We start from the raw sequence: 16558 nt of genomic DNA, 5'->3' as shown, positions 1-16558 counted from the left end.
CCCCTTCTTCCACCTTCCCTTCCTTCCACCATCCTCCCTTTCCAACTATGTCCTCTTCCATCTACCCCTTCTACCTCCTCCCCTTCTTCCACCTTCCCCCTCCACTCATACTGCCTCTTCCACAGGTTCAAGAGGCCGTGCAGCCAGTCAGTCCGGTCCACCTCCACCACCCCCACCACCCCCTCCCGTCCCTCCACCACCTGTCCGTGCCTCAGGTGGAGCGGAGAGTTAAGTCCCTCTACCCACGTCCACCCACAAGCCACTTTGGACTCGTCTGAAGAAAAGGGAAGAAGAAGGAAATGGATGAAAAGATAGAAAAGAAGGAAAATAAGGAGAGTATGATTTCTTGATAAGCAAAAAAGGAGAGAAAAGAATAACCTGATTTCCTGATTATAAAGAAAAGGAAAAGAAAAGAGGAAAATAAGAAGGAATGTCAAGTCTAAAAAAAAGAAAACTAAAAAAAGTGAATATGATTTCCTGATTAAAAGAAAAAGAAAGAGAAAGAAGAAGGAAATTAAAAAGAAGAGAAGAAGAGACTACGATTGCCAGATTAAAGGGACGAAAGAGAAGGAGAAGAAACGTTAGTGTATGATTTCCTGAAGAAGAAGAAGAAGAAGAAGGAGAAGGCCGGGGAGGCACTGTATGATATTATTTAAGTTATTTGGGTGGTGATTGCATGTGGTTGTGGTGGTGGTGGTAGCGTAGTGGGTGGCGATATAGTAATGGTGATGGTGCTTGGTGGTGGTGATGGTGATGGTGGTGATAAGCAGTTGTTGGTTTTGGTTAATTGGTGATGAGCCAAATTTTCTTCCTAAGGCCTGTGAAGCGTGTAATAGCTCAGTACATTATGTAGTGCAGCTGATTTGCCTGATGGGCGAGCCTCCCATAACTCACTCTGCGAGGAGGTGCCTCTTTGGCCGACTGGTTATGGAGTGGCTCTCCCATCTCACTGGTTGCGGGTTTGATCCCTGGCACCAGCAAAACCTTTCCTTGTCTGGATTAATTTCTTGTGTGTTTCGTTACATGCGGTGGTCGTGTTGGAACATAGTAAAGAGTAAATTCTGGCGTTTCACTGGTGACAGCGGTGCGATCCTCTCTTGTGATTCTGTTGTGTCACCCCGAGTGGGTAACAAGTAGAGTACGTGATGGCCCATGCTCTCGGAAGAGTTCATAGATAATGGAAAATCTTAACACAGAAATTAATCAAAATAGGAATGGGGAGTCGTGTAGTGCAGCTGACTTGCCTGATGGGCGAGCCTCCCATAACTCACTCTGCGAGGGGGGTACCTCTTTGGTCGACTGGTTAAGGAGTGGTTCTCCCGTCTCGCTGGTCGTAGGTTTGATCCCAGGCGCCGGCAAAACCTTTCCTTGTCTGTATTGATTTATCAGGTTTCGTTACACATGGTGGTCGAGTTGGAGCGTACTAAAGAGTAAATTCCGGTGTTTCAGTTACATCAAGAAAGGAAGAAATGAATGAGGAGAGGAAGAGAAGGAAGGGAAAGGAGAAATGAATGAATGAAGGTATGGTAGGAGTGATTAACCCGTGGGCTTCGACTATGGGAAAACCGAAAAGTGGCAGAGAAACGGCAAAATTACACTGCATTTTGAGACTAAGAAAAGAGCATGGAACGTACATCAGAGTACTCCTCTCATAACCATAAAGCTGTTAAAAATGTTTACTTTTACTCAAACTCCATTCTTTTTGGGTGGTGTTTGTTACAAAATAAACAGTCTTGTGACGCCGAGTCGTTTGTTGTCTGCTATAGAGAATTTGACAAGTGATTACTGTATGGATAGCTAATTCAGTCTGCCATGACCTTACAGCACCACCTATGACAAAAAAACCCACCTCAAGATCACTCACCCACCACTATGACCCAGGGCATTTAATTATGGTGGGTTGCTCTATGCCACCACCGCCTACAATTAGCTCGAATTAGGGGTTTTATGGTGAGCCCTTTTCAGGGTCCACTGTACCATAGCCACGACTCGTGAAAGCCTAGAAGAGGGTCTGCCGATGTTTTCGGGTTAATTGAAGGAAGGGAGGAAGGTATGGAAGAAAGAAAGGAGGGAAACAAGGAAGAAAGGAAGGGAGACGTTAATGAGGATAGAAATGATTAAGTGAAGGAAGGTGGGAAGGAAAGGAAGAAAGATGTAGGAAGGAAGGTAGGAAGGATAGGGCAAGATGGGAAAGAAGGAAGGAAAGAGCAGGACAGCAAGGAATGAAGGAAGGAATAAAGGTTAAGGAAAGACAGGAAGGAAAGAAAAATGGGGGAACAAAGGAAGGAAGGAAAGCAGGAAACAAAAGGAAGGGATGAAAGAAGGAAGAAATTAATGATGGAAGGGAAGGAAAAAGGAAGTAAGGAAAGGATGGTGTGATAGGCTAGCATCTATTTAACCCTCAAAACCCCATAGACAGAACATGCACAAACCCTCCACACTTGAGAGTTTATAACCCGAGACGAGGCTTTGCAAACTACTGTGATCAAGCTGGTATTAGAAAATGGTCCTCTGTGCTGTGTGTAATGTTACAGGGGTGATTCCCTTTCTCCTGTTTAGCTAATTGTAACAAGCATAGAGGGAGTACAAGCCGAGAACTGCTGTGGGTGAGGATGATTCTCTGTGCTCTGTGTGTCCAAGCAGGCATGTGTTTCTCTCTCTCCCTCTCTCACTCATTAAGGCCTGTCCACACTATTGAGCAGTGCCTGGTGGGCAATACGTGCGGAGTCTATTACTCTCACTTCTCAAGGAGTGTTACCAGGTGGAACAGTTCTTGGCAGATTCCACATGCTCAGGCCATGCCTGGCAGGGTTTGCACTTGCTGGGCCAAGTCTGTCAGGCATGCCAGTGATGTTCTCCAAACTACTGGGGAGGTGTTGTTAGGCAGTCCATGGCACTTAACCACTGAACAGTGATTGGAGATTTAGCTCGACTGTGGCACGGGCTGCCCGCTGGTTTGCCCGTCAAAGTTATATAAAAAAAAAAAAAAATTATGATGGGCGTTTCACTGGTGGTCAGTAGTGTGGACAGGTCTATATATAAGACTGAGTGTAAATTGAAAGGTTGCTTCCTTTGACCAGTGTTGTTTAGCTGCCTCCACATTATGGGTCAGTTACCATGTGTTGTTGTAGACTCCAACACTAGTCTCTGGCCAATCTGGGTCAGTAAACAAATACATATTATTATGTTATATTATATTATATTATATGGCCAAAATATGATTATGTAGCATAAAACAGCAATACTGTAATACATGACAGACAGGGTGCAGACTTGTACGTCTTATCTCAAAACATATGTGTTCGTTCTGTCCACATAGTGGGCCTCTCCCTAACCCAGGTGGGGTTGAAATTCGTGTCCAAGTGTGCAGCACACAAACTTTGCCTGGGAAACGGGTGAAGCCTGCCGGGCACTCCTTGATAGTGTGGACAAGCAAACATGGGGATTTCAATGGTTTGCCTGTGGCTTCCTTGCTTATGACATCATTTCCACTTGTGGCTGTCACCCACATTCTAAACATGTATAGCGGAATGAGATTTGATAAGTGTTTGCCCGTTGGGCTGCCTGATAGTGTGGACAGGGCCTTAGCTATATATACCATGCACAGGCAAACTAAGATCTGCTGTGGTTCAGACCCCTCATCTTGACATTAATTTTATAGGTTTTTCCCCTTAAAATAGAGAAATAAGACCACTGTGTATAGGCAAGGGGTTAGTAAGAGGCACCATAGTTTTAACCTCTGTACAGCCATCTGCCTATCCATGTGTAATGACCCCTCAACTTGACATTAATTTTATAGGTTTTTCCCCATAAAATGGAGAAACAAGACCACTGTGTAACGGCAAGGGGTTAGTGAGAGGTACCATAGTCAGTAAGAAAGACGAGCAATGTCTGTCCATCCGTCATGACCCCAAACATGCAACGTCAGTGTTTGTAGTCTAAGTGCCATGCGTGTGTCAGTCTGGCGTGTGCTGTGTTAGGAGGCGCTGTGTTAGGGTCGTTAGTGCTGGGTAGTGTAGCCGCCTCTGTGGTTAGTATTATAAGACACTTTCGCTTCTCACATCAGCTATTTCTAAAGGTCAAAGAGGGGGTCAGTCAGGTTCTAATGAGTGTTTCTTCAGGTTCATGGTACAGAAGAAGGGTCAAACTACCACCAGGGTCATAGAACTATACTCCTGGAAATGCCCACAACTCCTACAAAAGCCTTTTCAAATATGTGTTCTTGGGATATGAAATGTCTTATAATACGACCCTCAAGTTCACATAATTGACAAGGCTTTCATAGGAGTAGTTTCATGGCCCTGGTGGTAGTTTGACCCCTCTGTACCATGAACCTAAAGAAACGCTCATTAGAACCCGACTGACACCCTCTTTGACCTTTAGAGAGAGCTAAGGTGAGAACGGAAAGTGTTTTATAATACGACCCTCTGTCCACCGCTGATGTAGTGGTAGCGCTGTGGTCTGAGGTGTGTGCGAGGTAGTCAGGTGGTCACTTAGTTCGTCCATATGTATCACTACATTTCCATATCCGTCCATGTTGACTCGTACTGTTCTGCTCTTCCTCTCTGTTATTTCTTTCATTACATGTTCGTGTAGTAATTTGTGTTATTTATTGTTTGTGTTGTAGTTAGTTAAGATATTAATAGTTACTTTGCTACCTTCTTCCTCATTGGCTCATCCTGTCTGTCTCTCTCTTTATTTCTTTTTCATCATCCATTTGTGTAGTAATATCCTTCATTTTTATGCCTTGTTCTTTCCCTTCGTCTGTCTTGTAAACAATTCCACAAAGTCCGTCCATCTATCACTGTAATTCCCTCTTCCGTCGCTTTATTGGTCCATCCTTTTCTGAGCTTTTTAATCGTTGTTTCCTTCATTACTTTTTCATGTTGTAATTTTCTGTTATTTGTTGTGTTGTGCTGCAGTCAGTCATCATATTAAGGGGCTATTACACTGGGCAAATTTTCCGTGGATCTTCAGTCAAACCACGATTTCCGCTAGCGTAGTACTCATTTGTTTCTTGTTATTGCTGCTGCTGAGGGTGGTGAGTAATACCGTCGTCCTTCGGTGAAATCTACTGTAGCTTTGGAAGATCGTGGACACGTCAGAAAACCACGGAAATATGAGAACCACGGCAGCGGAAATCGTGGTTTGACTGAAGATCCACGGAAAATTTGCCCAGTGTAATAACCCCTTTAGTAGCTACAGTGCATTGCTATCTTCTTTGTCAGCTCGTCCTGTTCTTCTCTGCCACTTCTTTATTTTTTCTTTCGTCTGTTTGTGTAGTATTTTCCTTTGTTTTTGTGCCATTTTTCCCTCTATCTTGTAAACATTTCCATTTGATCCGTCTATACATAGCTGCAATTCCATCTCCTATCTCCTTCTTGGCTCATCCTGCTCTGATCTCCCTTTGTGCTATTTTTATCATTACTTGTTTGTGTAGTAATTTCCTTTGTTTTTGTGCCTTTTTTCCCTCTATCTTGTAAACATTTCCACTTGATCCGTCCATACATAGCTGCAATTCCATCTCCTATCTCCTTCTTGGCTCATCCTGCTCTGATCTTCCTTTGTGTTATTTCTATCACTACTTTTTCATGTAGTAATTTTGTTATCAACCAGAGAAGAAGACATGGCTTTTCTGTTTTAACTTCGGTATTTTTTTTCTTTTACATTCTCTCTCACCTGTCTTTCATTCTGTTGTCGCTGCATATCTGTCTGTGTGTCTGTCTGTCTGTCTGTCTCATCCTCGTGTCACAACCAGAGAAGACCAAAAAGTAATACCAATACGTGTCACTCATTTTCCTCATGTACAAAAAAGTTACTCATGACGACAATACATTTTTAGTGGACCAGAAAGCCGATGGTGTTCTCTTTCCTTTTCCTTAATTGTGTCTCCCCCTGCTGAAGTGAGGGAAGCGACATGGGGGTCAATCTTGAGATATCACGTGCCTGGCATTGACCAAACTATCCATGAGGCGTTCTGAGGCAACTTTTCAAACTAAAATAAAAATAAAATGATTGCGTTAGGTTGATTTATTTCCATACAAATGCCTAAGAGAAGTGCAGAAACAACAGCGAGGGGGAGTCAGTTTCTTGTGTGTCGCTGGCCTCACTTCAGCAGGGAGCGCCACAATTGCTGCGTACCTGTTTGAAAGTTGGGGTTTATTAGTTGGACTCACCTGTCAGAGGGAAAGGTGAATTTTGGTGGTTAGATTATTTTTTTTCATTGGTATTACTGACTGATATTTTTGTTTGTTATTGTAAGTTTATTTCTTGTTTGTTTATCTCTCTTCTCTTTATTTTATCAGTTTATTTCTGGCTTTATTTACTTATTTTCTACTATTTCTTATTTTTTCTTGGATTTATTTTTCTATTTTTTTATTGCTTGTTTTTTTTTACCATCTTATTAACTTTGCTTGCTTTAATTTTCTTCTATTTTTTGCTTCTTTATCTTTATTTTCTGTATTTTTTATTTTCTTTGATTTGTTTATTTTTTCTTTTAACTTCTTTTCTTTAATTTTTGGATGTATTACTTTATCTATTATCATATTTATTTTCTTCATGTATATCTGACTTTACTTGTTTATAGTTATTTTCTAGTTTTGTTGTTTTCTTCATTGTCTTTAATCTTTCAGGCTCAGAGATCACCTCCCTTGGTTTGGTTTTCACTCCCAGGAAGAACAAACTTAATCCTACATTGATGTGTTGGTATATTTTGGTATGTTGACTTTTGTTCTGTTTTTCAGTTAAATCACAAACTTTAACAACTATTATTTCATTTTAATCAACTTAATTGATATTTAATTGACCTTGCATAGTTATTCTTTGCCTCATTTATATATATATTACATACATCCTTAATTTTAAAACATTCCTGGTTAATTATTTTTAAGTTTCTTATTTTGGTAAGCTAACATACATTTTTTTTAAAGTTTATTAGAAAATATAACTCTTGAATACATTGTTGGTGAGTTGGAAGTACTATATTCTTGTTTGCTTATGTGACTCGGAAGAAGTATATTCTTGTATGCATATCATCCCTGAGACGTGGAGAGTAAGAACAAGTGCCTCCACACCGCCCCTCCATGACCATGTATGCTCGGAAGACCTTGGTAATGGTCACACGGAGAGTAATATATTTTCCCCCACCTGGACTGCACGAAACAAGGTCTGTGATGCCTTACAATTTGTACTAGTAATGTTTATTTATTTTTTATTTATTAAAGAGCACTCTCTTTATTAGTAATGTTTTGTTTTACTAAAGTTTACTGTTTCTCTCTTATTAGCACAAGTCTTCCCTGCTTTACATGGTTTGTTATGTGATATATTGCTCTTATGACAGTCATATTTCTTTAATTACATTTCCTCTCTATAAAATCCATCTGGTTTGCTTTTATGATCAGTTCAGTTTAGTACATCAAACAGAGGAACACTTAATTATTTGACAGAATCAGTTATTTATTTATTTCACTTGAGGCGTATAGTATAAAAGGGGTGACCAAACCAAATCGGGCAGTATTGAGTTTTTGGCACCTTCTGATAGCTGAATTCTTGCCGCATCATGTGGTGAAGCAAGCTAAGGGAAAGGCGACCTTAGAGGGGATGATTCTTAAGGCTAAAGTTGTGTGATTTTTCTGTTGAACTTGCCCGGCATGGGGTGTGCACTGTGTGGCAGTCTCTTTAAAAGAGGTGAGCGGCTTAACCAATGCGGTGATTGATCCCTACTCCCATGGCCGTGACATCACATAGTCAGCATCCTTCTGTACCTATATTTTCAACATAAACCATGGAGGGAAACTGATCAATTTTTTTTTTTATTAGACCAATAGAATGAGGTTCTATTTTTTTATGCTTTGGGTTATTTTTCTTTATGTTAATCAAATATCCCTTGATGAAAGTTATCTTCAGTGACTAAAAACATCAAAACAAATCCATAAATAATCAAATAAAAAAGGAAAGTGTCCCAAAACCTAGAATTTCTGAACATGTAGCTCCAACAATCTGTTTTCACCCTAAAAGGAAGGCTAATTTTTGCTATCATGGCAACTTTATGTAGTCGAATGGGTTTTGTTTAAAGCTTTTCATTAACACATAAAATGCTGAAATCCACCAATAAATAGCAGTTACAGACAATTTTGAAAACTTTTTTTTTAACGTAATTTTCTCAAAACTATAAATATGGCAGGTCGCCCCTTTTACACTATATATACGCCTCATTTAATAAGGCAGCAGATATTCTTTTCTTGAATGCACTTCAATTTTAATGTTTGATGTTTTGGTTTAAGCTATTTTGTTTATTTAATTATGTTAGTGTTCATATTTGCTTTAGTAATAATTTAGATCCAGTGCAGGCCATAAAATGTCATTAGGATGTGAGTTCAGAAACATATCCCTATTAATTAAACCTCAAGTTTCTTATATGGTTATTTCACTTCATGATCGTATTCCAAAAACATTACCCAATCATAAAGTGGGAGAGACCTGTAACTTTTGTTTAACTGAGGAGCTCTGTTTCTTTATTATTAGTTTTGTTTTGTTTTACTGAAGAGTTCCCCACTTTGATTTTTAATGCTTTGTTTTACTGGAGAGCTCTCCACCTTTGTGTATTAGTAAGGGTTAATTTTACTTGTAAGCCTCTGCCTCAGTCAAGTGGGTCAGAGCGTTGAAGCCTTGGAAGTGATGAGCTGGGCTGAGGTGAGGTGAGGTGGTACCAAGCCCAGAGCTGCCGCGTGTCATCAGGAAAGGCACTCAGTCATCAGTTTTGACCCCGAAGCCAAAGCCCCAAGCAACATCAACCCTTGAGTCTCAGGAAATGAAAATGTTACTTCAGTTTATTAGTAAGGATTTGATTTATTGAAAGCACTCCAGTTTATTTACTAGTGGAGCTTTTATTTATTTAAGCACTCCAATTTATTTATTAGAACAGGTTTTATTTATTTAAAGTACTCCAGTCAAAGTAATGCATGATGATTAGGCTACATTAAGCAGAGGAGCACTTAATTATGTGATAGTATTGTTATTTGTTGTTTATTCTTTTATTTAGTTAGCAACAGATGTTTTTCTTTATTTAACACTTCAGTCTTAGTAATGCAGCAGGCAGGTGACCTAACCAACCAACAAGAGACAGGGGAGGAGGAGTGCCAAGAACATAACAACACACTAAGTACGAGGAAAAGAGACCTAACCATTAAGAACCAGAAAAGGAGGAGATGCCGGGAACCTAACCATTGAGAACCAGGAAGGAGACAAGAAAGAAGAGGAGGAGGAAAACACCACGAACCCAACCATTGAGGACCAAGAAATCCAGGAAGCAAGGAAACGGAAGAGGAGGACAACAGAAACCCCACCACTCTTGAGGCGAGGCAGCAAGAAGGAAGGAAGATTTAAATAGGGTGTCTAATCACAACCACACAGGAGGCAGTCAGTCAGCCAGTGGAGGGGAGCATCCAGTCAACAGCCATTTCAGTCACTCTGCATCTGGAAGGGCAAAGATGAGTGTGTGAGTGACCTCCTTTCTGCCAAACTAAAGATGCATGTGTAGTTTGTTGGGTGTATATGGCTTTTCCGAGTGATTTGACCCACGTTCTCAGAAGCTTTTGGCTCTCACAGCAAATATTTCCAAAGGCTCAAAGGAGATTAGTCAGGTTCTCATGATTTTTTTCACATTTACAGTACATTTACAGTCAAACTATTCCTAAGCTCATAAGACTACCCATGGAAATACCCAGTACCTCTATGAAAGCCTTATCATTGTGTGTGGGGGCCCCAAAATGTCTGAGAATATGGGCCTATACAGCTAGTTTAGACAGGATGACTAGGGGACATAGGAATAAGGGACTGTGAATGGGAGATGTATAGAGGCAGGTGGGGATGTGATGAAAAGGAGATAAATAGGAGTAAAGAACTGATGAGTGGAAGATAAATGAGAGAGAAATATGTAGACAGGAAAGAATAGGTCTATAACAAAATATAGATTAATTACTTGGAGATGAGGAAGAGGTACAGAGAGCAGTGGTGTAGCTAGAGAGAGATTGGAGTGAGAGAGAGAGGTGTATACATAGACAGAGGAGTATGTGGCAGGTGTATATGGCAGAAAATTGATAAAATATATATATATATATATATATATATATATATATATATATATATATATATATATATATATATATATATATATATATATATATATATATATATATATATATATATATATATATATATATATATATATATATATATATATATATATATATATATATATATATATTATGGAAGGAAACTGATAACTGGGAGATATAAGAGATAGGTGTGAGAGAGAGAATACAGGCTGATAGGCAAGAATAGCAGACAAAGCAGACTATATATAGAACAAGTTAATTAATGGCACAGCTAGAAGGTCAGAATATGAGAAGGGGATTAAGTTAATGTGTGTGTTTTGAGGGGGGGCAAATACCCATACAGAGTTACTTAATCTTTTGAAGTAAATCTCTCGTGTGACAGTCAATGTATTCACTTTCAGGCCTCTTTAGCTATGCCACTGACTGAGGAGTACTGAGCAAGATCCAGGTCCAAGATCAAGTTTTGGAGGGCCCTGCGCGTGTGGGCTCCTGGAACGTCCGGAGCCTCTCAAAGGATCACCAACTGGCCTATCTATCTGATGAGCTCAGAAGGCTGAGGATGGAAATAGTGGGACTCTTAAGATAAGGAGTCCTGGCAGTGGCGAGATCAGTAGTGGAGGGTGCACCTACTACTGGTCTGGCGTGAGCAGTGGTGCCCATCTTAGGGGGATACCTATGGGCATCACCAGCCAACTGCAGCCATTTGTAAAACTGCAGGATTGTCCATAGTTCTGATTTCCTTGCAACAGATCATAGCTGTGTTGTTGCAACACTCACGCTTCAAATCAGGTCAAATAGAATCTTGAGAGGCTGAAAGGCCTGGCATGTGCTCAGGAGTATGCAGTGACGGTGGTTTTGCCTCGGAGGAGACGCTGGAGAATATTGAGGTGAGTCACCCTGCCAGGCTTGCAGGAAATCAAGGCCAATATAAGGCTATGTTGCATAGGACTAAAGCTCTCCTGAGAAGAGACAAGGAGAAAGAGGTGTCGGGAGACTCACTGAGGAAGTCTAGGGCTGTCTCTCAATGCGAATGACCTCAGACCTGCTTACCGAGCCCTGAAGACATTCCACTCCTAGCCTCCCTCTCAGGTGAATGCTATTGGAACACCAGATGGCTGCCTTGTGTCTGGCATGGATGGACAAAGGGATCACTGGGCTGAGTATTTTGAAGAGTTGTACATGGTGCCCCCTCTGAGTGGGCAGCTTCCAGTTGCTGGATTGCAAATGGCCATTGCTGATCCACCCATCAATAAAAGTCCACCCTCTCTTGACAAGGTCAGAGAGGCTGTGGCAAAGCTGAGGGGTGGAAAGGCAACTGGTAGCTGTAACATCAGTGCGGAGCTGCTCAAAGTTGGAGGTGAGGCACGGAGGTGATTCTTGGGTTGCACGCGGTCTTGACTGTCGTGTGGCAATCTGGTCCGTTCCCCCTGACTGGGAGAGGGGGTTGGTCGTCTTTACCTCGAAAGGGGAAGGGGACCGCCAGGACTATAAGAACCACCCTGATATCAGGCTGCTCAGTGTGCCAGGAAAGGTGCTTGGCCAGACTATTGCTCATGCAGAATTGCAGGTAGCTGCTGAAGCTGCAGAGACCTAACAGTCTGGGTTCATGCCTGGTAAGTCAACAACTGACTGTATCCTAGCATTTTATGTATTGGTGGAGCGATGTCACGAGTTTCAACAGGGGGTGTTTGCAGCCTATGTTGATCTCAAAAAGGTGATTGATTCAGTGCATCGCAAGACACTCAAATCTCCTGCTAGGGCCATTGGTCTAATGACTGGCCTGTACTCTGGGACTGCAGTGCTGTGAAGGGTAGGGGAGGCTTGTCCAGCTTCTTTCATGTGAACACGGGAATGAGGCAGGGCTGTGTCCTTGCCTCACCACTTTTCAACGGTTGCATGCATTGGACACGATTCAGAGCTGTGGAGCATCTGTTGGCAATACCAGGGTCACTGACTTTGTTTTTGCTGATGATGCAGTAATCCTTGCTTTAGGAACACTGAAGGTTTTGGTGATGGCTCTTGAGGCACTGCACAAGATGACAAAGCCCTCAGGACTTCAGTTCTACTGGGCCAAGACTAAGATACAGGTGTTTGGAGCCTTGTTGGAAGAAACAGTACAGTCTATTCATGTTTGTAGCAAGGACACCGAGATCTTCGAAAATTATCATACCTTGGTAGCGTAGTTCAGAACAACGGTGGGTCTCGCCAGAAAGTCTTACGGTGGATTGGCTTGGCTCACGGTGTTATGGACTCACTCAGCACGAGTATATGGCATTGTTGATACCTGTGTAGAAGGACAAAGATTCAGTTCTTTAAGTTGCTTGTCCTCCCTGTCTTGCTCTATGGCTGTGAGACAAGGACACCTTATAGTAACTTGAAGAGGCAAACTGATGCCTTTGATAGTAAAAACTTATGCAAAATCATGGGATATTACTGAAATAACTGTCAAACCGGTGATTACTCTGTGAGACTGGATCGAGGCCTATTACCTGCATAGCCTGTGAATACCAACTCTGGCTATATGGGTATGTGGCACGCTACACAGAAGCCGACCCTGCTCACCGGGCTGCTTCCGTAAGAGACAGATCCGAGTGGAGGAGGCCAAGGGGACTCCCACAGAGTTTATGACTTGAGTAAGTCGATAGATCCTGCCATGAAGTACTCAGCATGGGAAAGGGGCCTGCATGGAGACTCGCCCGGAGGAACCCCAGGGTGTGGCATTGTAGGGTAAGTGAGATGACATGCAACCTGGTGTATGCCCTCAGTGACTGATTGATTGGACACCATTCCAATGAATTGTACACCATGTCAATCAGTACTCATATCACAGTGTCTATAAGGGGCATTTCCCATCATATACATACCTAATTAAACATCTTACTGTGTCTTGAAACAGATGTGGTCTAGTTCAATCAAATCAATCAATGGGGGCATACTCGGGGGGTCATGTCACCTCCCCCACCCTACAGCGCCAAACCCAGGGTTTTCTCTGGGTAAGTCTCCATGCACCACCAACCACCAATCCACTCACCAGCTCTTCAGAGTTGTTCAGGACGTGCAGCTGGGCTACAGGATGCTGGCAGAGCTGCTGGATGGTTTTACCCTGCCACGGCACCGGCCAAATTGTTCAGCAGCTACTGAAGGTGATGGATGCTGTCCCACCACCACAATGCCTACACCTGTTGTGTGCTGACGATGGGTGGCACTACCCAACACTACCCACCACCCAAGTGGGGAACATAAGTGAGAAACATTTCCAGTTATGGGCCTCATATCTTTCTTTACTATGTATGTGTTGACTATACTGACTGAATTCATAACCTCTCTCTCCTTCATTTCTACCCCCCTCTGTTCTCCTCTGTTTTGGTTGGCAGAGCAGAGCCAATAGGGATAAAGGGGAGACAGACAGACTACTGCTCATGCCATCACTTTTCCCTTAAATACTTACTGCAAACGTTAATTGAAAGTGTGACGAATGATTGGTGAAAGACACACAGGATGCAGCAGCTGTACTATATTTCCTCTGTTTCAACAGACTTCTTCATAGAGAATGAGGCAGCGTGCTGAGATGGCTGCCTCTGTATCCTTTTGAGTGATCATCCCACAGTTCCCTTGGGGTTAGAGCTCGCTGATTGTTTCCTCCATGTCTGCCTCCCAGCAGCTGTGATGACTAGCTTGGCGGCAGTGTATGGCAGGTAATGCATGGAAGGTGTATGAGCCCCTCTGTGGTTGGTTGTATTTGCTATAGTAATGAAAGGTGGAAGTGGCATACATAACTACAGTGGATGCAACCAACTGCAGAGAAGGATTCGTCGTCCTCTCACACATTGCAGTAGCTGGGAGGCAGACAAGGAAGAGAGCTAATTGGTGTACTTCACGGGTGACCCACGAGATGAACCGCCAGGAGGATACATAAGCAGCCATCTCATTCTTTCTGAAAAAGACTGTTAGAGCTTTAGAGAAAATATAATATAACTGCTACATCCTGCTTCCTTACACCAATTATACCACATACTGAACATATAATGTTACCTCTCCACGGGTAAATGCCGGCACCACCTCTTCATCCATCCTCATCATCATTGGCAGCGTCTTCATCATCATCCTTCTTAACCATTGTCCTTATTGTCTTCATCATTATTATCCTCATCCTTGTCCTCTTCCTCTTATTTACAGCTTCTCCTCACTCCTGCCTCGACTCCTGTAAATAGCAAATAAAGTTATTCTAAAGTGATTTACTGAGTGTCTGTTGATCCTTGTTGGTTTTACTTGTGTTAGTATTGGACAAAGATGGGACTGGTGAGTGAAAAAGGTGAAAGGGAAACTCAGGCTGAAGCAAGAGCACTATAATTATATTTCTAACATAAGGACTAAATGTTTTCCTTGAGCATTTAACAGGCATAGAGCAGCAGCATATAGGCTACACCCCCCCATGGCTGATCATCTTGCAGGATGTCTCAAAACAGCTCACTGACTGGCCTGCTCCCTGTGTTTTCCTGGTCATTGGGAGCATCAGCCAAGCTTGGCCTGTGATAGGCTGATGCATCCTTCCCTGTGATTGGTCAACTCTACTGCTGTGGTGTGAGTGGCCTCCACTGTCCTCCTCATTCTCCTCCCCACCCCAGCGTGGAGAACTTTCACATCATAACCGTTGGGCAAGAGGCTGTGTGTTTTTGCCTGTACCACCAAGGAGTTGTGTGTTTGTGGTGTCATAGATCACTGCTGTGTTCATGTTTTTTTCCTGATAACACACCAAGATTCGCTACATCACACAGCTGGTCACCACTGGACATACAGTTCTTTGGTGGTACAGACAGATATACACATGACCACTTGTTCATTTGAGATGACATGAAGGTTCCCCATGCCGGGGTGGTGGGGAGCGTGAGGAGAATGGTGGAGGTGACGAAGACAAAGACAGGCAAAGCCTCCAAGAGGATTTGCACAAAATTTCAGCTTGGTCGGATAGATGGGAGATGCCCTTTAACGTAGACAAGTGCCAGGTCCTTCAAGTTGGAACGAGGAATAATAAGTTTGATTACGAAATGCGCGGCGTTAAACTCAAAAGCGTTCAATGCGTCAAGGACTTGGGGGTCAAAATCGCGTCAAACCTCAAATTCTCACAGCAATGCATCGATGCAGCAAATAAAGCGAACAGAATGTTGGGCTTCATTAAAAGAAACTTTTTATTTAAGAATAAAGATGTAATACTCCCGCTCTACAACAGTTTAGTCAGACCCCACTTGGAATATGCATTACAGTTTTGGTCTCCCCACCATGCAAAGGATATTGCTAAATTAGAAAGTGTTCAGCGTCGGGCAACGAAAATTATCCCTTCCTTGCGCAACAAATCCTACGAAGAAAGGCTTTCTACCCTTAACATGTTCTCTCTTGAGAAACGTCGCCTCCGAGGAAAACTGATCGAATGTTTTAAAATACTTAATGGTTTCACGAATGTAGACAGATCAACATTGTTTATGATCGATGACACTTTGCGCACGAGGAACAATGGCGTAAAACTCAGATGTAGACAAGTAAATTCAGACTGCACCAAATTTTTCTTCACCAACGTTGTAGTGCGAGAATGGAATAAGCTCCCATCATCAGTGGTCCAGTGTAACACGATTGACTCCTTCAAAAATAAGCTCGACCGTCACTTCCTTCAACTTAATATCAACTAGAGTAGAAATGCAACGTTTTGGAGTCTTCTGATTAATGTAAAATCACTTAGGTTTAAGGACAGACCACCAAGTCTGGACCATGGGGTCTGTGTGGTCTGATTTTCTATGTAAACCACAGCAAAAGAGTTGACCAACCACAGGGAAGGATGCGTCAGCCTATTACAGGCCACAACGTGGCTAATGCTTCCCATGATCAGGGAGACACAGGAAGCAGGCCAATCAGTGAGTTCAATTCAGAGACATCCTGCAAAATGATCAGCCAGGTCTGAGCGGGGTGTACATGCTGCTGCTTTTCGTATGTCTGTCAAATATTCTATGAGGGAACTTTTTGACCTAACGATAAAGAATATATGGTACTCCTGCTACAGCCTGAGTTTCTCTTCCACTTTCCTTTCACGTCCATATTCCTAATATGTTACACATCAATAACTGAAAATAATTCAAAAAATATTCTTGATGTCACAAAGCTAACATGTCATTAAATTATATTGATGCTTTACATCAATTTCTTTTTAATATGAGGTTAGATGATTGATGACCATTCTTCAACAGTCTATATCTAGCTGTCATCAACTCACATTCTCGCAACATAAAAATGCTTAATCGTACAATATATGGCGTTAGATGCTTGATGACCCTCCTCACAACTTTTTCTATTCAATTGTCATCATCTCACACACTCAGTAGTCCAAATGTCATCAACTCTCGCTCTCACTATATACAGAAAAGAGCTAAATAACACAATGAGACAAACAGCAATAA

At 42.2% G+C, this 16558-nt stretch overlaps 1 protein-coding gene and 1 long non-coding RNA gene across 3 annotated transcripts in view; one reads left to right on the top strand and one right to left on the bottom strand.

The window, feature by feature from the left end:
• Positions 1–431, top strand: part of LOC126994793 (plasma membrane calcium-transporting ATPase 2-like) — a 38118-nt gene extending 37687 nt beyond the window's left edge. For both annotated transcript variants that reach the window (XM_050854065.1, XM_050854064.1), the window contains one exon: positions 126–431. The gene's annotated coding sequence lies outside the window, so the exon portion shown is untranslated. The remainder of the gene's footprint in view (positions 1–125) is intronic.
• An 8491-nt stretch (positions 432–8922) lies between these two features.
• On the bottom strand, positions 8923–14141 carry LOC126994795 (uncharacterized). Its single transcript, XR_007749612.1, has 3 exons — positions 13147–14141; positions 12286–12399; positions 8923–9474 (listed from the first exon to the last, which is right to left on the bottom strand). It is a non-coding gene; the product is annotated as an uncharacterized LOC126994795 (long non-coding RNA).
• Positions 14142–16558: the final 2417 nt, after the last annotated feature.

Source organism: Eriocheir sinensis, unplaced genomic scaffold (genome assembly GCF_024679095.1).
Source record: "Eriocheir sinensis breed Jianghai 21 unplaced genomic scaffold, ASM2467909v1 Scaffold877, whole genome shotgun sequence".
Taxonomy (NCBI): domain Eukaryota; kingdom Metazoa; phylum Arthropoda; class Malacostraca; order Decapoda; family Varunidae; genus Eriocheir; species Eriocheir sinensis.
This window is presented reverse-complemented; position numbering and strand designations above follow the sequence as displayed.